Source organism: Sinocyclocheilus rhinocerous, unplaced genomic scaffold (genome assembly GCF_001515625.1).
Source record: "Sinocyclocheilus rhinocerous isolate Xijiao unplaced genomic scaffold, SAMN03320098_v1.1 scaffold919, whole genome shotgun sequence".
Classification (NCBI taxonomy): Eukaryota; Metazoa; Chordata; class Actinopteri; order Cypriniformes; family Cyprinidae; genus Sinocyclocheilus; species Sinocyclocheilus rhinocerous.
Genome location: NW_015637585.1, coordinates 1,415,653 through 1,440,849, shown reverse-complemented (window position 1 = coordinate 1,440,849; position 25,197 = coordinate 1,415,653). Strand labels below are relative to the sequence as shown.

The 25,197-nt window shown below is 39.3% G+C and overlaps 1 pseudogene; it reads right to left on the bottom strand.

The window, feature by feature from the left end:
* Positions 1-1,290: 1,290 nt before the first annotated feature.
* On the bottom strand, positions 1,291-11,231 carry LOC107749200 (NACHT, LRR and PYD domains-containing protein 5-like; annotated as a pseudogene).
* Between the last annotated feature and the right edge of the window lie 13,966 nt (positions 11,232-25,197).

The following is a 25,197-nucleotide window of genomic DNA, read 5'->3' as shown; positions in this document are numbered from 1 at the left end:
TATGTTCGGCCGGGAACTACGAACACCGGTGGAATTGATTTTCAGCCCCCCACCCGAACCAGAGATTCCTGGGATACCGGGATTGGAGTATTTGCAAAAGCTGCGGAACAGACTCCATGTAGTGCATGAGGGAGCCCGGGACCGACAGGGAGCTGCGTCAGCCAAGCAGAAACGGGCATACGATGTCCACAGTAACAACAGAGACTTCGCTGCTGGGGACAGAGTTTGGGTTTACTCCCCAAAAAGAAAAAGGGTTATTCTCCGAAGCTCTACAGTCACTGGCATGGCCCATGTGAGGTGATGGCCAAGGTTTCTGATGTTGTGTACCAGGTCAAGCTGGGAGGACGACGACGGCGAACAGTAGTGCTCCATCGTGATCGACTTGCCCCGTGAATACATGGAAAGTCATTTGTCTGTCATTCTTCAGACATTACAATATTATACCCTCATTGAGGGCTGAGCCCCCCTAAAATGAAAATCCTGGAATTGCCCCTAATGCTCCTGTTAAAAAAGAACTGTATGTCGGCCCCAGTAGCCCTGTGGGCAGCGTGCTGACATATTGCTGTTATGCAACGGGCTTCCCGAGTTTGAGTCCGGCTCGCGGACCTTTGCTGATCTGCCACCCCCCCTCTCCCACTTCACTTCCTGTCATTACTCGACTGTCCTATCAGAATAAAGGCAAAAACGCCAATAAATAAATAAATACATTAAAAATATATACATAAAAATTTATTTTATATTGTTTAATGTTGTTTATTGTTATTCCCATCTAGCAACATTTACATAGGCTGTTTTACATTCCACAGTATTATCACATAGAAACATTTACATTGTCATATAGCATTATATATAGACCTTACATTAAACAAATCTTACACAGTAAAACATAAGAATATTAATGAGACAACTCATACATACAGTACAGATGTGACCACAAACAAAATTTGGGGATTTAAATCTGGATACAAATTGTGGATTTTGAAAAAAATTAAAACAAAGAAAATTTGTTAAGTTACAAGAAAGTAATAGTTTGAATTCATGGATTCAGTAAATATGCTATTTGGATCATTCTTAAATCATGCTGGAGAAACGATCATCAGGTTTTTACACAAACATATGGAGTTCATGCCGGTAATATAATTTGTAGTGAAATATTTTTGTGATTATCTTGTATATATATATTTTTGTGAATATAAGCAACTTGTTCAATCTATATACATGTATAAAGAAGCTGTAGCTGCTGTTTATGTCTCAAACTGCCTGAAGTTCCTCTCTGATGTTTTCTTAGCATTACTTTGGTCTACTGGGTCCAGACTCCAGTTAATCTACTAGATAATGCTCCTTCTCCTTCAGCAGTCTGCAGAATTCTGCTTTTACAACAGCTCCTCCAGAGTCAAGAACATCTAACAATAGTCTCATTTTCTCCTGTCGTGGTTCTGCAGCATGAACTTTACTGTAGGCTACATTTAATCTGTAATTATGTCTTTGGTTCTCAGACCATCAGCAATCATCACTGATGAAACTCTCCGAATGAGTTAATCTCTGTGTTTTCTTTTTTTCCACAAATTCACATTCTGGTTGAAATAAATAAACATATATAAATAATAATTATTATTATATTTAATAATAACTTAATAATAAGTTGTTAGAAAGATAGATAGATTTAAAAAAAACAGTTGAAATACTGTATATCTTTGAGTTCATTCCTGTGAGCCTTTTGTGAGCAGGAGGGTCTGCATCTTTACCTGATGTTATTCATAAATACAGACATTTGATCACTGAATAATCTGCATAAATGCAACTTTAATTTATATACACCATAACAGTGTAATTTACGTATTATACATCAATAAAGACTTCACAGATCATAATATTGAATTTTGTACAATGCGTTAGATAAAATGCTTAACATAGGTTCAATCTATATTGATCACCTAAGTGTCCAGCTTAATACATTGATAAAGAATTGTTGATTACACAGAAAAATTTTGGAGTAGGATTTACTTTAAAGCTAGGAAACAACTTTCACTCAGTAATTGCTACTAAAAATAATTGTAAAGAAATGGCAACTAACACTGAATTCAATGTGAAACTTTTTAAAGCTGCAGACTGCAGTGTGTAACTTTTTTGGTAAAAAATTAAATGAAATCAATATTTGAACAAGTACATAACCAGCCAGTGTTCAAAACTATCGCCTTACTTTAGCCCGATTCACAATGCTGGTAAGCTTATACTAATGTTTTCTAATTTGAGTGGTACTGGTAGGAATCTGCGGGAAATTTGAGCATGCTGCTGCGTCATTACGTCACATCTGTAAACATAAAGAACAAGTCCTGGCTAGTAGGCTATATCGCATGTGAGAATCCTGCAGGTGACGGATCGTTTATAGCCTTTTCTCACAGAAGCTGGAATAATTAAATTTATCATTTTGATGGCAGATTGTAATCCAGAAAGGATTATGTGTTTATGAAACACATGTAAGTGACTGAAGAGATACACAAGATTTGTATTTTAAAGAGAACCAGATCGAAGGTAGAATAATTTTCTTTTTGGGTTAAAAGAATTTCTTAATATGAAATTCAAATGGTATGACAATTAGAGATTAGACTGTACAGAAATTGAAATCTACACGCTAATACACACTATATAGCAAGTCACGCAATGCTGATGTTGTTAACATTAACAATTTGAGAACAAAGTAGAACAATAATAACTAGACAAAAAAAGTTTGTCAAGACAAACTTTAGGTTGGCTTGAGAAAGCCTAGCCTGAAAGTTTAAAGCCGTTGTAAAAGCCTTAAATTTGAAAATTTATATAGATTAGATGTTGATAACATGTTTTTAGCATGATTAACAAGTTACTAGCATGTCACTAGCATGTTTCTAGCTTGATTAGCATGTTGCTAGCAAGATTAGCATATGATTAGCATGTTGCTAGCATGACTAGCAAGTGACTGGCATGTCACTAGCATGATTAGCAAGTTACTAGAGTTACTAGCATGATTAGCAAGTTACTAACATGTTGCTAGCATGTTTCTAGCAGGATATGCATGTTACTAGCATGATTAGCAAGTGAATAGCATGTCACTAGCACGATTAACAAGATATTAGCATGCTGCTAGCATGTCTCTAGCATGATTAGCAAGTTACTAGCATGTTGTTAGCATGATTAGCAAGTTACTAGCATGTCGCTAGCGTGTTTCTAGCATGATTAGTATGTTACTATAATATTGCTAGCATGATTAGCATGCTACTAGCATGTCTCAAGCATGATTAGCAAGTAACTAGCATGTTGCTAGCATGATTAGTAAATTACTAGCATGTCGCTAGCATGTTTCTAGCATGATTAACATGTTACTAGCATGTTGCTAGCATGATTAGCAAGTTACTAGCATGTTTCTAGCATGATTAGCATGTTTCTAGCATGATTAGCAAGTAACTAGCATGTTGCTAGCATGATTAGCAAGTTACTAGCATGTCACTAGCATTTTTCTAGCATGATTAGCATGTTATTAACATGTTGCTAGCATTATTAGCATGCTACTAGCATGTTGTTTGTATGTTTCTAGCATGATTAACATGTCGCTAGGATAGATAGATAGATAGATAGATAGATGAGTTTGAATGGATTAGAAATAGGGAAGTCTGATTGAGTCTAATAGGCTTCAGTGTGTTTAGATTTGAATTTTGACAGTTGGAGTTTGAATAGTCTTGGCTCATCTGAACATTCTGTCAATGTAAGTCTATGGGATTTTTTATTATTTTTAATGTTCAGTTTTATGAAAACCATAAATCGGATCAGTTAGAAAAGATAAAGCACACTAAATCAGATCAGTCTGAAGAGATGGAATGAGTTTAGTGGTTCTAGCTTGAAATCTCTAGGAGGAGTAGCGTTCAGAAATTTTAGTCTCATAAGAATGATAAGAAGAAGTAGAAGAAGAAGCTTAAATAGCAGATCAGTAGGTTGGCTTTCTGAAGCCAACCTAATAATTTGCACGGTTTGATGTGATATTAGTTAACCGATCCTTAGATTAGATCACCATTGGTAGCGCGATTTATTGTAATGCTTTTTTCCTCAGTTGGTCAGAACAAAGGTGGCAGACTTGTTACTTGTTTAGATGACAATATCTGGTGAAAATTCTTATTTGGGTAATATATTCCAAGACGTAGGCTGTGATTCTGAAGTACAGTATACACACCAGTGCGGTGATTGACAGCCACACATACTCTTCTAAACATTAGATTCATCCGCGCTGCAGCCGTGCCTGTGCATGACCCACGTAATGAAGATAATTGTGCAAATAACTGCAATTGCAGGTTTTCAAACAGAGATGGTGACAAAGGCAAAACTTACAGACTGCAGCTTTAAGTAGAAAGACTGAAATTGTATTTTCCTGTAATCCAATAATCTTCAAAATTGTCATAAAAGGTGTAAAAACAGTGTAGATTGTTAAATATTCAATCTTTGATATTAATTTTACTTTGTAACAAGTGTTACAATGTGTTTAAAAGTTACAATGCTAGCAACATCTGTAATTCTTTCATGCGAGAACGATTCTTCGATTCCATATTTCCCTTCCTTCAGAATCCAAAAGTCTCAGTCTCAAGTTCACAGTGTTTAAATTTACAAACACTTCAAATGTGGGATGAAAATTTGGACCAAAATTACAATCAAACCTCTCAGTCTGAAAAACAGCAAAATTAAGGTGAGAGACTAAATAACTAAAATCACAAATAAACTGTATCTATTACACAAATTACTCATTGTGTAAAATATGCTAAAATCAAGAAAATATCTTAAGGAAAGCATCTGCTCTTCAGTGACATTTTACCGTAGTTACATTAAATAGAAATCTAACTGAGAATATATTGCTGATATGTTTTTGCAGCCTATATATGAAGTTACCGTTGGCTGCACTGAAGTTCCCTCTGCTTCACAGCACAGACTGTATTCTGATCCCGGGATGAGAAAGCACTTTGAACTGGTAATAATGTGTTCGCTGTCCCTGTGCTGGTCCTTGACCTTAAGGGAGGAAAAGTCTGTGAATTTTTAGATATGAAAGCCGGAGGAAAAAGAGGTAAAATGGTCCCTTCCAGCATCTTGACAAATAAGCAGTATCAAATAAATACTAGGCTAAATAGTGGTCAGTGCTTCTCCCACTTCAGAGATTTCCCTTTTACAATGTAAAAAATAATTATTACGAGTTGAACAGTCATAATGGGATAGCAATAACCCATATATTAACAATGCAGTCATCTAAAGTATGCATACTTTATATGTTCCAAAGGAGTTTGGCCATTTTATATGGATCAGAGTGTGTTAATACAAGAAACATTTTCACAGAAAAAAAAGATACCTTTGACAGTCGAACGTTCCATGGGAGCAAATGAACATCCAATATGTTTTCTTTCTGTCCCGCATATAATAGTCGCTCAAAGAAAAGCACTTGGGCAATGACAGGGGAATGAGGAAAGAACATCCTTTTTAAGAGCCCAAAGAGGGACAGATCTCTGATGTCAATCATCACATGAGTTTCAGTCACTTTAAGAGGCTTCATTGTTTCTACATTACCACCAGTGAAATGTGCTACAGCCAAACTGTCTTTGTTTTTCTCTGTAAAGGAATAATTTACATTTTTTTATTGTTTTCATTTTAAGTTTTCTCAATGAAAATGAAAGCTTGTGCATAAATGGTTACAAAATTACCACTGTACCATTCATTTATCTATCATATTGCGGATGTAAAAAATAAACCTACCAGAGAGTATTTCACAGTGAGGAAAGTGCAGTCCTGAGAGTGAACCATTAAAACAGTCAATGTTGTACAAGGGTCCTGCAGGCTGCATCTGACCCAAACCATCTAACTGACAAGGATCCCATGATTCAACTCCATACAGCACCTCTCCTTCACCCGCCATCACAAACACAAGACTGGTCAGACTGCACTGAAACTGACCAGCATGTGCACACACAAACCTGAAGACAGAATATTAATTTATACTTAAATCTTTTTTTAACATCATAACAGTCGGCTTATATTCTAACAATGCATGTGGAGAAAATAAAGTGCACAATACCTGTATGAATTCTCGAGTTTGTCTTCATCACCTCTCAATTCTGGTGTGAACACTTCTACATCTTCTGAGGACTGAAGTAAAGAAATGAAGAATTTTTGAAATAACATTTTGGAAGATAAAATATTTACTAACAGCTTGCACCAGTGCAAACCCTCATTTGGTGTTAAAAAACTACTGTCAGGACGCAGTGAAACATTGGGAGAGGCTCAACAGTCTCTCTGCAGATTAAAAACTATAGGACAGAGAGCCTTCTCTTGTGCTGCCCCTTGGCTATGGAATGCACTTCCTTCTAATGTTAGAAATGCTCCAACATTAAGCACTTTTAGGAAACTGTTGAACCCACCTTTTTAAAATGGCTTATTTTGATTAGCTATTCAACAGCTTTAAAAAAGCATGTCTTAATTTATTATGCACTTGTGTTGTTAGTAGATTGCAACCCTATGCTAATTTGCACTGCTCTAGGTAAATTTCTTTGGTTATTATGGAAATGATCCAAATGTGATTTAAAAATATTGTCATTAAATGCAATACTGTACCACTGGTCGTAGTAGAAATTTTTTATCGGTTCAAAATCATCTCCAGATTTACAGTAATTCATCACACAGAAATATCACAGACAAAAAATTAATTACAATTGTTATAATAAGAACTGAAAGAAAAAAGGAAAGAAAGAAAGAAAAAGAACAAAATTTAAATAAAAATAAAAAAATTCTCTCAATGGCAGCTGCTACTCACTGAGTGTGCTGATGATGATTCAGCTTTCAATGATGATTCAGCTTTTAATGATGAGTAAGACACAGAATCTGAACCCTCTCCCTGTGGCAGTGTCCCTGTGGCAACAGGGGAGAGCAATAACTGGGGTTATTTAAAAAATAATTTTTTCCAAACACAAAAGTATATATTTACTCATATGTTTCAGAAAACATTTATGAGAAGAAGAAAAGAAAATCAGATCAGATCTTACAATATCACTGTATGGAGCTTTACTGCACTATAACATAAAGATGTGACTTAAATCTCACAGTCACAAAGCTGATACACGTATGTGCACAATGGTTGTTTAAAATCTCTCAGTGGCTGAAACCAAAGCCTTAAAATGAAAAGCAACACATTATCCACTTTCATAAATTTTATGTTTTAAAATGTGTGACTCAAAACTATGACACTGAGATTATATTCTGTTTTCACACTCCAAAGCGGCAAATTAAGAATGAAACAGGATTTGTTAAAATGTATATATTAATAAATTAATTAAAATGAATAAATACATAAAAGTAAACAAAACAAAACAAAGGTACTTGCCACTTGGCCAACAGACACTTTACCCTCAGATACTTTTTTTCTCTGTATATGAAATTTTGTCAGTTTCATGGAATATTTGGTTTATTCTCAGGAAAATTTGTTATAATGAGAAACAGTACATAATAAAGGCACAGGTCCTGTCTGTCTGTCTATCCTGAATATAGCTCTACAGCAGGAATCTTGAAAATCTATCTGCTTACTTCCACTCTCACTCTTTTCCTGCTTTGTCATCAGCTTCTCTTCTGTAAATCTCTCCATGCATGGCTTGATCAACAATAATTTCCCGCAGCTAATGAGAAAAACATTTAACACTCATGATGAACATACTGCAAAATGATTACTTTCTGTATATCTACAGAAAATAATCTTCACAATGAACTTAAAGAAAAGGCTAAATAAATATCTAATATATAACTCTTACACAGTCAGAGTCCAACCCATCTTCTCCAATGTTGTCTTCATGAACTGGGTGTACTCCAACGTTAACTGATCCCTGACATTTATACTGAAAAACATTTAAATAATTAACTTCAAACTGTAAGAGCTTCTAGTTTACTGTGTTCAGTGGCTGGGGAAAATCTACGGTTATTATGAAAATCAATATTTGTAATCAAGTGGAAAAATCTATTAAGATACACATATTTTTGTCAAGTCAAATTTCCACTAGTAAAAAGAAAATGGGTAACAAGATAACATTTGTTAACATTAGTTAACAACATTAGTTAACAAACTAACAAAGAAAATAATTTCTTTAAAAAGCTTTATTAATCTTAGTGTTAATTTTAACACTTACTAGTACTGTAGTACATTATTATTAACTAACATTAACCAAGATCAGTTAATACTGTAACAAATGTATTGCTCATTGTTATTTAATGCATTAAATAACCTGGAACATTAAGTGTAGAAAATGGCATAAAAGTTACTTAAATGGTCAGATATTGCTTGTTCCATAGTTGTCAAAGTTCTTTATACTGGCAGGTATATCATTTAATAAGTGCATTTCATTATTAGATATTGCATAAAATGATTAAATATACTGAACAACAAGTATTTACAATGTTATTCTATAATTAATTATACATTACTTGAGTTTATTCAGAATCTTTCCTTCAGCAGCAGCTGAGACCAAACCAACAACATCATCTGAAATGTGATCCATCATCAACCTTTGAAAGTAAAAGAACACTGTATATCAGATTTGATATTTTTATTTATTTATTTATTTATTTATTTTGAAAATGTAGAATTTTTTTCGGTCAACATTTTCTCCCACTCCGAATAAGTAGGGGGTGGAAAAAAGTTGAGCAAGAAAAGCCAGCTACTTTTGTAACTATTTTGATGGCAGAGAAAAATATAATCTAACTGGCCATATTTCCACTGAAACGCAAGTAACACAATATAAACTTCTTGCTCACTGTTCAAATTTTCTTAATATATCATATCAAATCAATATCACATGATAATGACTACTTTAGTACTGAATACCACATTATTCTCGAAGCTGAATCACAGCTGTGCTGCTATTCAGTACTACAGCACTCTTGCTTGTGTGATATTGCTTTAGTTTTGAAACAGATAAAATCTCACCGCAATAAATATGAATAATAATTATGATCATGTATAATTTCATTTGTCAGAAAAGGCACAAAGTCTAAATTTCACTCACCACAGCTCTTTACAGCGGGACAGTTCAGGCTGGAGCATCTTCAGATTATCAGATGTTACATGGAGTTTCAGGTTTCTGATGTGTTCACAGCACTGTAAACAGTACTTCAACACCCAACAGTCTGTCCTTTTCAGTGGTGAATTCGACAGATCTATCAAAACCAATTTTTCCAAGACTTTTCTAATGAAACTCTTCTCATGAAGCTCATAGAGACAATGGAGAATGAACAGCATGTGTTCACTTTGATATCTCTGTGAATATGTACTGATCCATTCCTTAAGCTGGGTTTCTATGCTGATAGAAACAGCCATGTTGTGCTTTTCAAAGAACGACGGGATCCATTCTTTTTTACAAAGACCACAGAGGAACAGAATCACAGGCTGCAGCAGCTTTGACTGTCTTACTTCTACATCTGCCATTGAAAAGTCTCTATCAGAACAACAGGACAAACCCCATCCTCTCTCTACAGTGTGAAGCAGCTCCCTCACTTTCCTCTGAGTCTCTTCTTCATCCAGAAGAACATAGTACAGAGCAGTGAAGAACTCCTGAAAGCTATGATACATGAAAGTGAACATTGTCTCCTGATGGATTCTTCTCTTAGAGAGGAAGTTGCACAGGACTGGACTGCCAGCAGGTTCTGAAATGGATTCATTTACAGTTTTCTCATCAAACAGCACTTGTTGTTCCAGCATCCCTCTCTCTGCCAGCTGACCCAGACTCCTCAGCAGGTTCGGCACAGACTGACTCAAACCCTTGCAATGATGCTCCAGTAGAGTGGACACAAAGTCAACATAAATGGAGGTGGTGGTTTGCAGTTTGCTTGTTACATCTGCACCAACTCTGAACATCTCACTAACAATCCAGCAGATAACAGGAATGGAACAGGCAGTGAGGAGGGTTTCATTTGCTCTCACACAGTCATACTCTTTGCTGAAGAACGTCTGGAAGTACGTCTCCACCTTCTTCTCAGAGAAACCCATGATTTCAAAGAAACATGGTTGTCCTTTCAGCAGCTTGTTCACTGTGTTCTTAGTTCTGGTGGTGACCAGCAGTTTGGTCTCAGGGATGAGGTATCTCCTCAACAGGGAACATAGAATGACCTCAGGTGGGGCTTTTTGAAGTGGATCATTGTTTGCTGACATGTCAAAAATGGCCTGTGTAAGTCTCAGCTCATCAAATCCATCAATGATGAAAAGCATCTTCTCTGGTGACTGCTGTAACATCTGCGAGATCTGATCTGATGTTAAACTACAGCTGTAGCTCAAGAGCTCAATTAAATTCATCTCCTCAGAAACACACATCAGCTCCTCACATCTCAGATTGAAAACTACATACAAATTTTTAGGTGCTTCAGATGCCCAGTCCAACATGATCTTCTGTACTATGATGGATTTGCCACTGCCAGAGTCGCCTTGGAGAATGACAGTCATTGTACCATATATCATCAACAAATCGTCCAGACTGATGTTCTCAATGCTGCCATTTTCATTTCTGAACACTGGTTCATTATACAGGGCATACAATGACTTTCGTTCTTCAGACAGTGAGCGCCACTCTCTCTCATACTTCTGTTTGATTGACAGCTTATATCGACTTAGTGTGTTTTCTGATAATCTTGAGAAATCCTACAGGAAAACCAATTGATTAACTGAGAAAATGTCAAAGTTTATCATATTGAATTAACAAAAAATAAACTTTTGCATTATACTTACTGCTTTTCAAAAATATTGTAAATTATTCAAATATTAATGTAAAAAATTAAGAAATGATATTTTTCATTTATAGCTTATATACACAGACTTTTTTTCAGCTTTTTCAAATATACTATATTACTCTGTGTTTTGGTAAGATTCTTGGGTAACACTTTATAATAACGTTCAGTTGTAAGTCATTTATAATTGATTAGTTAATGATGAACTATGGCTTATTGTGCCATCTTGTGTGGTATCTTGTGCCACTGTCTCAGTTTGAGCTGAGACTCTTCTCCTATGAGTAGGTTGTAACTGTCTTTTGTTCCTAGACAGGAGCTCGATTCCCCTCCCCCTTCTTGCGCTAGCCTGAGGGCTACCTTAAGGGTGTGTTGCTGGCACTATCTGGCAGGATCCTGGGCAGTCTTTCGGCCCCATGCTGGCTGGACTCCGACTCCAACTCGTTAGGTTTCTCTAGGGAAGCCTCCTTGATCATCAGGTCCCCAGTATAGAGCTGCGACCTCAAGACCTGCGGGCCTTTATGAGGTTTCTCCCTGGTTGAGCATGTTTACTTGGAGGACTGCCTCCTTAAATGCTCCCTGGGCTGCTCCGGTCTTGCCCCGAGGGGCTTCTGTAGACTTCAGTTGAGCGTGAGGGCTTGCCTCAGCCTGAGAGCCGAGAGCGCCGCTCCCGTGAACTCCATAGGCAGTCATACAAAGTTGCTAGGCCTCTTGGCCAGCCGCCTCTATGGTGGGAGCCTGCAGCTCCCCCTAATGGAGCATATAATTCCCTATCTGCTTTCTGAGCATGGTGCTCCCCTCCCTGTGGGAGAGTTACTTTAAGCTTATTGACCCTAAGCAGAACATGTGGTTCTCCTCTCCTCTGGGAGTTGAGAGCCTTGCTCCCGGGTTATAGACTGCCCTTTCTGGCTGAGCTGAGTTCCCGTCTCACTCTTGAGAGTCAGGTCCTCTGCCTCCTTCAGCTCTTTGAGCAGTGCCTCCAGGTAGTTAGGCCACCTGGCCTCCCTGGTGGATTGCTTTTTTGGTTGAGCCCAACAGTGCTCCCATCAGGTCGGAGGGTCACTTACGAGCATGCCGCTCCCAACTGAGTGTCTGAGTTCTCCTCTTGCACTATGAGTTGAGTCCTCCGCTCTCTGGAACTCCCTTGAGTAGCTATGTCAGGTGGTTAGGCCCTTTTGCCTCCCTGTCGGGCTGTTTTTGTGGTTGAGCCTAGTAGTGCTCCCCTCGTACTTGAGGATTCTTCTACGAGCACACTGCTTCCAGCTGAGCATCTGTGTTCTTTTCTCGTCGAGTTCTCTGCTCCTCGGAGCTCTATTGTGCAGATACATCAGGATGATGATAGGCCCGTTCTGCCTCCCTGTTGGGCTGCTCTTATGGTTGAGCTTGGCAATGTCACCTCAGTTTTGAGGGTCATCTATGAGCATGCTGCTCCCCTTTGAGCGTCTGAGTGCTTCTCCCACTCTTGGAAGTTTGGCCCTCCGTCAAGCAACCATATCAGGTAGTCAGGCTCTGCCTCCCTGTTGAGCTGCTCTTGTGATAAGCTTAGCATTGTTCCCCTCATTTTCTGGAGCTCCGTAAGCAGCCACACCAGGGTGATAGGCCCCTTTCTGCCTCCTGTTTGACTACCCATATGGTTGAACTTGGCAGTGGTAACCTCGCCTAGTGGGTCACCTATGAGCACGCTGCTCCAAGTTGAGCGTCTGAGTGCCTCTACTGAGAATCGAGCCCTCCACTCTCTGGAGCTCCATCGGACAGCCAAATTAGGTAGTTAGGCCACCTTCTGCCTCCCTGGTGGACTGCTCTTGCAGTTGAACTTAGCAGTGCTCCCCTCATTCTTGAGGGTCACCTACGAGCACGCTGCTCCCAACTGAGCATCTGAGTGCCTCTCCCACTCCTGGAAGTCGGGCCCTCCGCTCTCTGGAGCTTCGTCCAGCAACCACGCCAGGTGGTTGGGCTGCCTTTTGCCTCCCTGGTAGGCTGCTCTTGTGGTTGAGCTTAGCAAAGCTCCCCTCGTCCTTGAGGGTCACCTTGAGCACGCCGCTCTCCTCTCGGTTTGTGAGTTGAGTCCTCCGCCCTTTAGAGCTTAATCCAAATCCATGTTTATGGTAAGTGCACATACTGAGCACTCTATGCACTTCTCTAAAATCCATATTTTGGTAGGTGCGCATGCTGGGCAAGTGGGCATTTTCCGCACTTTTCTAAAATCCTTTACTGTAAGTGTGACGCGATGCTAGCCTCGTTCCCTTTTCTCTGAGTTGGCTCAGGCCCTGGGTTCTTTACCTTGGGCCCCACTCTACTTATGTATCCTTTATGTTACCTGCATGGTTGAGCTTGGTAGTGCTCCCCTCATTTCAGAGGGTTATCTATGAGCACGCCACTTCCGACTGAGCGTCCGAATTGCCCTCTCTTTCTGAGTGTTGAGTCCTCCGCTCTCCGCCAATGCTAGCCTCGTTCCCTTTCTCTGAGTTGGCTCAGGCCCCGGTTCTCACCTTGGGCCCCACTCTGCTAATGTATCCTTTATCATACCTCTTTAGACAGATTGTTTGCTACCAAGTTCCTGGAGTGTCTCGTAGATCATCTAGCAGCTCGTTTTAAGAGCAGAAGGTAGCCCCCTAGGTGACAGACCAAGATATGGGTTTTATGACAACCTTGATACTCGGTCGTATCCCCTTGAATGAATCTCATTGACTCTGACTCCAAGCCTTTGAGCTCTGCCCTGGGCTCAGGCTTCCTCGAGCCATCCCCTAACAGGTAAGTTCGTTGTGGCATACAGCTCAGGCCTTTGGCCGTAGGGGATGATGTCACTGACAGCCGTCGAGGCGTCCAAGGGGCAACTCCCTTGGCTTTGGTTCCCTTCTAAGGGTTCTACATACGTAATCTGAGATGTTTTTGATGTAAAAATCTTGATAACATTATAAGTGGACCTCAGAGAACAGTACAAAATAATTTAAAAAGGCAGTTCATGACCCCTTTAAGTATAATAATCCATGGGCGAAACACTGAAAAAGCCCTTGGATGCATCGCAGAAATCAAAGTTTTATTTAGGTGTAACACAAAAATACAAAAACACAAGAACTGCGCTCGCTGATTTGGACACATTGTCTGTGCGTTAGCACCTGACTGACTAAAGGGTGTGTTTACAGGGTGTGTACTTTGGTTCTCTTGGTACTTTTAGTCCGGACCCAAATCTAAAGGTAAATGATTACATTTAGTCCTTGCGACCTCAAGACCTGCGGGCCTTTATGGTTGAGCATGTTTACTTGGAGGACTGCCTCCTTAAATGCTCCCTGGGCTGCTCCGGTCTTGCCCCGAGGGGCTTCTGTAGACTTCAGTTGAGCGTGAGGGCTTGCCTCAGCCTGAGAGCCGAGAGCGCCGCTCCCGTGAACTCCATAGGCAGTCATACAAAGTTGCTAGGCCTCTTGGCCAGCCGCCTCTATGGTGGGAGCCTGCAGCTCCCCCTAATGGAGCATATAATTCCCTATCTGCTTTCTGAGCATGGTGCTCCCCTCCCTGTGGGAGAGTTACTTTAAGCTTATTGACCCTAAGCAGAACATGTGGTTCTCCTCTCCTCTGGGAGTTGAGAGCCTTGCTCCCGGGTTATAGACTGCCCTTTCTGGCTGAGCTGAGTTCCCGTCTCACTCTTGAGAGTCAGGTCCTCTGCCTCCTTCAGCTCTTTGAGCAGTGCCTCCAGGTAGTTAGGCCACCTGGCCTCCCTGGTGGATTGCTTTTTTGGTTGAGCCCAACAGTGCTCCCATCAGGTCGGAGGGTCACTTACGAGCATGCCGCTCCCAACTGAGTGTCTGAGTTCTCCTCTTGCACTATGAGTTGAGTCCTCCGCTCTCTGGAACTCCCTTGAGTAGCTATGTCAGGTGGTTAGGCCCTTTTGCCTCCCTGTCGGGCTGTTTTTGTGGTTGAGCCTAGTAGTGCTCCCCTCGTACTTGAGGATTCTTCTACGAGCACACTGCTTCCAGCTGAGCATCTGTGTTCTTTTCTCGTCGAGTTCTCTGCTCCTCGGAGCTCTATTGTGCAGATACATCAGGATGATGATAGGCCCGTTCTGCCTCCCTGTTGGGCTGCTCTTATGGTTGAGCTTGGCAATGTCACCTCAGTTTTGAGGGTCATCTATGAGCATGCTGCTCCCCTTTGAGCGTCTGAGTGCTTCTCCCACTCTTGGAAGTGTGGCCCTCCGTCAAGCAACCATATCAGGTAGTCAGGCTCTGCCTCCCTGTTGAGCTGCTCTTGTGATAAGCTTAGCATTGTTCCCCTCATTTTCTGGAGCTCCGTAAGCAGCCACACCAGGGTGATAGGCCCCTTTCTGCCTCCTGTTTGACTACCCATATGGTTGAACTTGGCAGTGGTAACCTCGCCTAGTGGGTCACCTATGAGCACGCTGCTCCAAGTTGAGCGTCTGAGTGCCTCTACTGAGAATCGAGCCCTCCACTCTCTGGAGCTCCATCGGACAGCCAAATTAGGTAGTTAGGCCACCTTCTGCCTCCCTGGTGGACTGCTCTTGCAGTTGAACTTAGCAGTGCTCCCCTCATTCTTGAGGGTCACCTACGAGCACGCTGCTCCCAACTGAGCATCTGAGTGCCTCTCCCACTCCTGGAAGTCGGGCCCTCCGCTCTCTGGAGCTTCGTCCAGCAACCACGCCAGGTGGTTGGGCTGCCTTTTGCCTCCCTGGTAGGCTGCTCTTGTGGTTGAGCTTAGCAAAGCTCCCCTCGTCCTTGAGGGTCACCTTGAGCACGCCGCTCTCCTCTCGGTTTGTGAGTTGAGTCCTCCGCCCTTTAGAGCTTAATCCAAATCCATGTTTATGGTAAGTGCACATACTGAGCACTCTATGCACTTCTCTAAAATCCATATTTTGGTAGGTGCGCATGCTGGGCAAGTGGGCATTTTCCGCACTTTTCTAAAATCCTTTACTGTAAGTGTGACGCGATGCTAGCCTCGTTCCCTTTTCTCTGAGTTGGCTCAGGCCCTGGGTTCTTTACCTTGGGCCCCACTCTACTTATGTATCCTTTATGTTACCTGCATGGTTGAGCTTGGTAGTGCTCCCCTCATTTCAGAGGGTTATCTATGAGCACGCCACTTCCGACTGAGCGTCCGAATTGCCCTCTCTTTCTGAGTGTTGCGTCCTCCGCTCTCCGCCGATGCTAGCCTCGTTCCCTTTCTCTGAGTTGGCTCAGGCCCCGGTTCTCACCTTGGGCCCCACTCTGCTAATGTATCCTTTATCATACCTCTTTAGACAGATTGTTTGCTACCAAGTTCCTGGAGTGTCTCGTAGATCATCTAGCAGCTCGTTTTAAGAGCAGAAGGTAGCCCCCTAGGTGACAGACCAAGATATGGGTTTTATGACAACCTTGATACTCGGTCGTATCCCCTTGAATGAATCTCATTGACTCTGACTCCAAGCCTTTGAGCTCTGCCCTGGGCTCAGGCTTCCTCGAGCCATCCCCTAACAGGTAAGTTCGTTGTGGCATACAGCTCAGGCCTTTGGCCGTAGGGGATGATGTCACTGACAGCCGTCGAGGCGTCCAAGGGGCAACTCCCTTGGCTTTGGTTCCCTTCTAAGGGTTCTACATACGTAATCTGAGATGTTTTTGATGTAAAAATCTTGATAACATTATAAGTGGACCTCAGAGAACAGTACAAAATAATTTAAAAAGGCAGTTCATGACCCCTTTAAATTACAATATATCACTTTCACCCATCAGTATCATGTCCAAATAAAGTTCCAGCATCAATATGCCCACATTTGTGACATCCGCCAGACATAGATACACATAATGCTTAAAAACTAAGACATTGTGTCATTACACCAAACACATGACAGAAAATTCATTTTCACTTACATCAGAAGGGTCTTCAGATGTCCTTGTTTTAAGTAGGTAAGCTTGAAATGTCAGATAAACCAAGCATTAAATATAAAGCAGTATGTCATATGAATACAATCTAATAATGGTTTAGAAGCAAGTTTGAAATGAACTTAAATGGAAAATTTAAAATTCTGTCATAATTTACAGTTATGATATGTCTATTCTGGTAAACATAGAAAAACAAACAGCTTTCATAAACAGAAGCACATACTTTCTTCTATGGAAGATTATCATATTTAGGTTTTTAATAAATTCACATGCTGTGAATTTCTCACATACTCAAGCTGAGTAGGATATCAGTTCCATGGATTCAGTTTGCTTCTGCTGCATAAATAAATATATCCCAGTTAACTTACCTGTGCTTCTCCCAGTCTGTTTTGTGACAACACCACATCTTTGGCAACGTGACATCCATTTAGCTAAGTATTAAATAGGACTGCTTGCAGAAACATTTGTTGTATTTTGTTTATATCATTTATATTTTGGATAAACTAAAAGTGAGCAACACGCAAAAGATTCAAAGATTTGTTTTTTATATACTAATTTACATGCACACAGAATACTGAAAATATTTTGTAAATAGAGGAGCCCTAAATAGATTATCTGATTACTTAAATAAATTCAGCTTTATATACAATCTGAACAAAGCCTTAGGGTGTTCATCGTTCTTCAACTGGTGATTCAATATTACTATTTTTCTTTTGGCAGACAGGGCCAATAAGGCTCATTTGAGCAATGGCTAATATTTATTATATTATGGCTAATATTTATAGTGATCTCTCCAAATCATTCATTCACGACATTCACTTGTCTATTGTTTCTCAACAGCTGCATCAGCGATCCAAAGTCTTGTTTAGATATGTGTTAAGTGCTTGGGACAACATCAAAATAGCTAGCATTTTAATTATACTATTAAACTACTCTATATAACACTGAATATAATGTATATTAGTCCTCATAATGACTGATTTCACCCCTAGATTTATTGCATTATTTTACATTTGCATTACCTATTTCACTGATAATACTAAGAAAAATGTAAAAACAATATCACAACAATAGACAATAAATTGTAAAAACATTAAATACAATTTTAAAACGTGTGATTACATACTGCACTGATTCATTCAGGTCCAACACAATTCTGTATTTTCAACCAAGCAGTTTGTGACACTATATGACCTTTTGCTTGGTGGACCAGGATCGCAATTTCAGTAATTACGTGCAATATTCTTACTGGTAATTGCATTTTATTGTACTCTAACCATCATTAACAGTAATACATAAGTACATTGTTATTTCTGTGTGTTCACTGCAGAGCAACAGAAAAAAATGCCACAAATATTGCCACAAAATCCTGGTGGGATTGAATAGCCAAATCCTGATGTTAACATCCCTTTGGATAGCAGTGAACTCCAAATCCCATGAAGCCCTGCAAATGACGTAACTGAATCAGTCTACCTACAGTCTCAAACTATGCATTTACTTGACAAACTTCACATATCATGTATTATTGTTTTTATTCAATTCCATCATTCACATTGCTGCATGGGCTGTGTAGTTCATTGCCTCATAAGAGATGTTAACTGACAACTTTTTTCAATATATACATATATATTAAAGAAACATGGCCAACACTGTTTCATATAAAGAACCATTATGTTACAGTATATGTTTTTAAAAACAGTATGTTTTTGTCATCACATTTATCAGAATGGTTAAACCTAAACCACTACATTCTGTGTTTCTTTCTTTTTCTTTCTTTCTTTATTTATTTGTTTCTCTTGAAATCAAGTCAACATGAAATCGAAATGGGTCATATTTATTTTAAAGGGGTCATATGACGTTGCTAAAAAGAACATTATTTTGTGTATTTGGTATAATGCAATGTGTTTATGCGGTTTAAGGTTCAAAAAACATTATTTTCCACATACTGTACATTATTGTTTCTCCTCTATGCCCCGCCTTTCTGAAACGCGTCGATTTTTACAAAGCTCATCGGTCTGAAAAGTGAGGTGTACGCTTATTGGCCAGCTATCCAGTGTGTTGTGATTGACTGAATACCTGGCGTGGTTGACTCTTAACTTTTATAAAGAATATCTCTTTGGATTTGAGACTTTAGTCTTTGCAACTTTACAGATCTTCTTTATGCACCAAAGGCAAGAGCTTGTAACACTCCAAAGAGAAAGGAAAAATTGAAATCGCATCATATGACCCCTTTAATTACCCTATTGCAAGTCTTATTGTGAACAATAAATAGTTGCATATTTTGTTCCAAAGAGAGAACAAAACATTTGTATAAAATGGGCAGATTTACTAATTTGTACAGTCAGTGCATAGGGCATGTCCACAAAAGTAGCACAGGGTGGCAACTGCCACCCTAAAAATGAGCCTTGCCACCCCAAAGCAGAGCAATGGGATCGGAGTGCAATGTGGAGCGAGGAGAGGAGCAGCAGCGTGATTTTGACTGAAGAACGTCTGAGAATGTACAGATCACGCACACACAGAAACATAAACTGATTATCAACACTGTCCTGTGATTCATCAATAAAGTTGCTTAGAAACAGAAAAGTTATAGTGGAAATTTCTTTGTGTTTTTGAGTAATTAAAACCCATAGCTTCACTATTAATAGAGAGACATTGCAGGCAGGACATTCACACGCAGCACTCTCACAAATGCATTCAAATAAATGTAATCTTACTGTGCTTCTCTATCTGTTAAACGCTCCGGTTAAATGCTCCGGTTACTGACGTAACCTCGGTTCCCTGAGATAAGGGAACGAGCATTGTGTATGGGGAAAACTAATGTTTTACTGTGTACCTTATCTCAGGGAACCGAGGTTACGTCAGTAACCGGAGCATTCCCTTTCGAACGTTCACTTCACGTTGTGTATGGGAGTGTGCAATAGGGAGATCATCTGAGCTCTGAACGGAGTTGAGAGCACTTTAGGAATATAACCATGTCTTGGTTTTAGAACGACTTTACAGTCATTAGGTCCAAACTCAAGACATGAGGCGCTGATTGACAGTGCTTGCAAGTCACCCACTCACTTAACCGACACCAAGGCAAGGAGGAGGGCCGTTTTAAGCTATAAGGGCTGCAAATCGGCCAAACTGAGCGGCTCGAAGGGGGGCCCTCTTAGGGCCTGCAGGACTATAGACAAGTCCCAAGACGACACGGTCTGAGGGCGAGGAGGTTTCAGCCTCCGTGCACCCTTCAGGAACTTAAGGATCAGGTCGTTTCTGCCGATCAATTGGCCAGCTTCGAGAGAATGGTTCGCTGCGATCTGGGCCAAGGTTCAATCTGCCCGGCATGTGAACCACCCGTAATGAGAGGAGTTCCCTCCGTGCCCAAAGGAGGAGGCGAAGAGCCATCCTGTATAGAGTGTGTGACCTGAGACCGCCATGGTGATTGATGTAGGCCACCACCGTCATGCTGTCCGACTGGACTAAGACGTGGTCCCCCTTCAAGGTCGGTAGGAAGGTTTTCAGGGACGTCCTCTCGCCTGTTTCAAACAGGAATGAGGTTAGGGCTGACCTCCAAGAGGAAGGTAGTCACAACGGATGCGTTTTTTTTTCGTGTAAACATGCCGTCATGCAACATCAAAGCGTCGGGGGAGAGTGAGCATGCGAGCTCTTTGCTGGCGTGAGATCACTCAAACGGTGGGCTTTGCGTGGGCGCTGGCCAGAGAGGCGACACACTCACTGCCCTTCTGCATCATGCAGGGTTCGCTGCACAAGCCGCACTCGCAGCGTGAAATTTGAAACAACGTCGCTAGGAATTTTGCTCAGAAATTTGCTCTTTTAAGTGCCGGCTGGCCACAGGGGAAGGCTTACCGCTTCTTCCGCTGCCGGGGCTTTTCTACGGCAGTGAGCTGCAGGCTGAGCTTCTTCTTTCTTCTGCTTCTTGACTGCAGAGTCAGCGAAGAGATGATCCTCGTCGCTGAAGGAGAATGATCTGATGAAATGGCGCTGCGAGCCGACTTATATACACGTCGGCTCCGCCCTTTCTGGCAGGCTAAAGCGCCATTGGTTTGTGCAGCTACACAAATGTGAACAAATCAGGCTTCAGTACAGAGTAAAACAGGAGTTTTCTCCATACACAACGTGAAGTGAACGTTCGAAAGGGAACTACTGGAGTCACATGGAGTACTTTGACAAACTATAAAATAATTTCCAAGTATTAATCGCTTTTTATTGCCAATGTCTGAACAGCATGTAACGAAACCTAATCTTAATGTAATCGTAACGAAACTAAAAAAATGAGAGCCTGTAGATTAATTGTGAAGGACTCAGGGTGGTTTTGCTGGGAAAATCCAAGGGAAACTATCATTACAGTGTAATTTTAATGAACCTCATCTGTCGACATCGGTGAATCACATTGGCCATCGCTCGCTCGCATTACTATGGAGTGTGTGCAAGAGTATAAGAAATAAGTTGCTGACCACAGCTCACTTAACTGCCACCGGTGTCGCTAATAACAAGAGTTTCTGCAATACAGTTTCGCAGGACTGCTTAATTTTTTACATGGTGATAAAGAAATGATAAAAGAGTGATAAAGAAACATGAAAAAATAAGGTGCAGACATGTTTGATTGTATTCAATTAAACACAAATATTAGAAGAAATATGGATCAATACACTGGATATATTGTCAAGTGTTAGGGTTAAGAATATGCTATTATAAGTTGTTCAAAGAAGGGAAAGAACTTCTCTCTCTCTTATGTGTAGGCTATCTAACTCCAGTATTACTAAACGTAATGGCACTATCTCTTGCATTTCAAATAATTGTTTGTAAATATTGTTTGCATTTTTAAATGACAAATTACTTGTATTTTAATTAAATACATTTCTAAGGGAACTACTGGAGTCACATGGAGTACTTTGACAAACTATAAAATAATTTCCAAGTATTAATCGCTTTTTATTGCCAATGTCTGAACAGCATGTAACGAAACCTAATCTTAATGTAATCGTAACGAAACTAAAAAAATGAGAGCCTGTAGATTAATTGTGAAGGACTCAGGGTGGTTTTGCTGGGAAAATCCAAGGGAAACTATCATTACAGTGTAATTTTAATGAACCTCATCTGTCGACATCGGTGAATCACATTGGCCATCGCTCGCTCGCATTACTATGGAGTGTGTGCAAGAGTATAAGAAATAAGTTGCTGACCACAGCTCACTTAACTGCCACCGGTGTCGCTAATAACAAGAGTTTCTGCAATACAGTTTCGCAGGACTGCTTAATTTTTTACATGGTGATAAAGAAATGATAAAAGAGTGATAAAGAAACATGAAAAAATAAGGTGCAGACATGTTTGATTGTATTCAATTAAACACAAATATTAGAAGAAATATGGATCAATACACTGGATATATTGTCAAGTGTTAGGGTTAAGAATATGCTATTATAAGTTGTTCAAAGAAGGGAAAGAACTTCTCTCTCTCTTATGTGTAGGCTATCTAACTCCAGTATTACTAAACGTAATGGCACTATCTCTTGCATTTCAAATAATTGTTTGTAAATATTGTTTGCATTTTTAAATGACAAATTACTTGTATTTTAATTAAATACATTTCTCACACCAGTATTTTGTATTTTAAATTAAATACATTTGATGAGCAAATTTGTAATTTGTAACTTACTTTTTGATGCACCTGAACCCATCTCTGGTCACAGACACAGTCATAACCTAAACAAAAAGAGAGGAGGGAAACGTTCTGGGGTGCAGAACAGAAAAAGGCAAAAGACAAACAAACAAAAAAATGCATTAAAATGAGGACAGCTCGACCATACTGTTAGCCACAATATTTAACTCATGGGAATTAAAATTTATACTGAACTGGAAATTATATTGTGGACACCATACCGCACACAAACTGTCACAGCACACAAATTAAATAATAATTTAATTAATAGGCTATAGGCTTATTTTAAGGGCTAATGCAGGTATAGCTATATTTAGCAATACTCTAAATCCTGACATTAAAATTTAATGAACCCTCATCATAAAAAAGTCGTGATCACGACGACGACATCCATCTCAAGTTACCGCAACAAAATTTGATCGTGGCCAAAGTAGGCCTATAGCATCATGTTCCCACGAGTTAGGACTTGGGTGTGGCATGAACCGAACCCATCCCTTCTGGAGCTTTTGTGAGAAGCCGAAGAAATTCATTCATCAAAAAATCAATCTCAAATAACTTTACAAACAACAAAAACGATCCGAATTTTAATGGTGAGAAAAATGTACTGAATTGTCTGTGGAAAAACACAAATAAATAGTTCACTCACTATGAGGTCCTTAATGAAGGATCGACTTCATCCTGCGTTTTAAAATGCAGTAGATCTATTATTTGAATAGCGTCCCGATGTCCCGAGAATTCCAAAAAACTACACCAATTTTGCCGGTCATCCTCTGAAACAGGAAGTAGCCTGGGGTCTGACACGCCTGCGGACCGCTGCGGAGTGGACTGTCAACTGAAAGACAGGCTACTCCTACTTATGCCAGCAAGATGATGATGCAGTATGACTTTGTTATATATCTGTCATCATGCTAAAAACCCTAATTCAGTAATTACAACAGGCAAAGTTTGTTTCATGATCATGCAGGAATAACAACGTTTTTAAAATAAATAAATATAATAATAATACATTTTTAAAAAACTGCTTTATATTTACAAGAAAGAGGCTGTTAATGTGAATGTGTACACAGATGATGCCAGTTCAAACTTGCATTATAAGAAAAATATTCACAGTGGTTATAACTGCTCTTGTTTACCTTACAATATGAATCAATCTGTTTGTGAATCTTATTCTATTACTCAACACCTAAACACACACACACAAAAACAAGTCTAAAAATTTGCCTAAAAAAGAAAAAGTCCTTATTAATAAATTAAATATATCCTATTGCATAGAAAACGTTCAAACTTTCAGTACACAATCTCACACAACGGAGCCTCTAGTATGTCACAAAACATACCCATAGGCCAGCCTCAGCATATTACACACTAACCAAAATCATATTTAGGATTAAAGTTGCACAGGTTTTTACCAAACAAAATCATGTTTGCAAGATACTCTGCTGCAACAAAGAGCACTTCTGAGGAAAGACTCGTAATTGGTTTTGCCAAAGTGTGCCAGGTCTGAGAAATTAAATCTTTTTGGCTCTTAAAATATAACTTTATAAATACTTTATATTGCATCTATTAACTTTTTAATTATATTTGTTGTATTTAATTACTGCTTTTAAAAATGTAAAATACAACATAAACAATGTGATCTGTGTGCATTTTCCCATAACTTTTTTTTTTTTTACTGTATAAATTCGTGCAAACTTGTGAAATTCATGCATAAATTAGGAAAACATAAGCATCTGGATCTCTCTATATTGAAGCTGCTGTTTATGTTGCGAACTGAATGAAAGTTCTTTTCTGGGGTTTTCTCAGCATTACTTAGGTCATCTACTAGATAAAGCTTATTCTCCTTCAGCAGTCTGCAGAATTCTGCTTTAACAGAAGCTCCTCCAGAAGTCAATAGCATCCAACAAGAGTCTCATTTTCTTTTGTTGTGGTTTTGCAGCATAAACTTTACTGTACATTTCATCTGTAAACATGTCTTTGGTCCTCAGATCATCAGCAATCACCATCACTGATTAAACTCTCTAAATGAGTAATTCTCTCTGTTTTTTCACAAATTCACATTCTGAATGAAACAAAAAAATATTAAAATTAATTCTCAGACAGGGTTGTTTGTGATAGAAAAAAAAGGCTAAAAGAAATGTAATTACGTTTATACCTGTGAGCCTTCTGTGAGCAGGAGGTTCTACATCTTGGCCTGATATTATTAAAAAATAAAGACTTTTGTAAACTGAAAATCTGTCATAAATACCTTAACAAGTAACAACTAATATTTGTTAATATTTAATATTTTAATAAGAGTTCATATTTAATGGTACCATTATGTAAATATTATTGACATAGATAAAGACTTTACAGATCACAAAACTGAATTTAGTGCAATGGGATAGATAACATAGATAATCATTTTTATAAAACAGGAAAAATAGATAAGAAGTTTAAGAAGTTTACATGTAATGATCAACAATCATGCATTATATAAAATTATTATAATATAGATAAACTGATTCAATTTGATTAAAAAAAATGGCACCAAAATGGACAAAAGTAATAAAAACGTCCCAGGACAATTAAATTAAATCTATTAGGGGTGTCGCAATGAAATTGAAATGTGTAAATTAATGTAAAGTGTCAATATGCATTACATAGATAGCTGCACATTGCATCAGGTTTCTTTTACACCTTTTTTTCCTGCACTGAGCAATATAACCCACTTTCACACACATTTCTGTTAAGCTTATGAACGTAATGGCCAATCAGGAGGCACTTAGGTTAGTCACTGATTAAAATGTTGGGAGTTGTGTTGAGTGTGTGTATGCTCACTTACTGAATTCTGCATGCTTGCTAATTCTCTCATCATAAACAGTAGAGTACAGATACGATGTTAGAGATTCATTTTGCAGCTTCAGTGAGCGCACTCTGTGA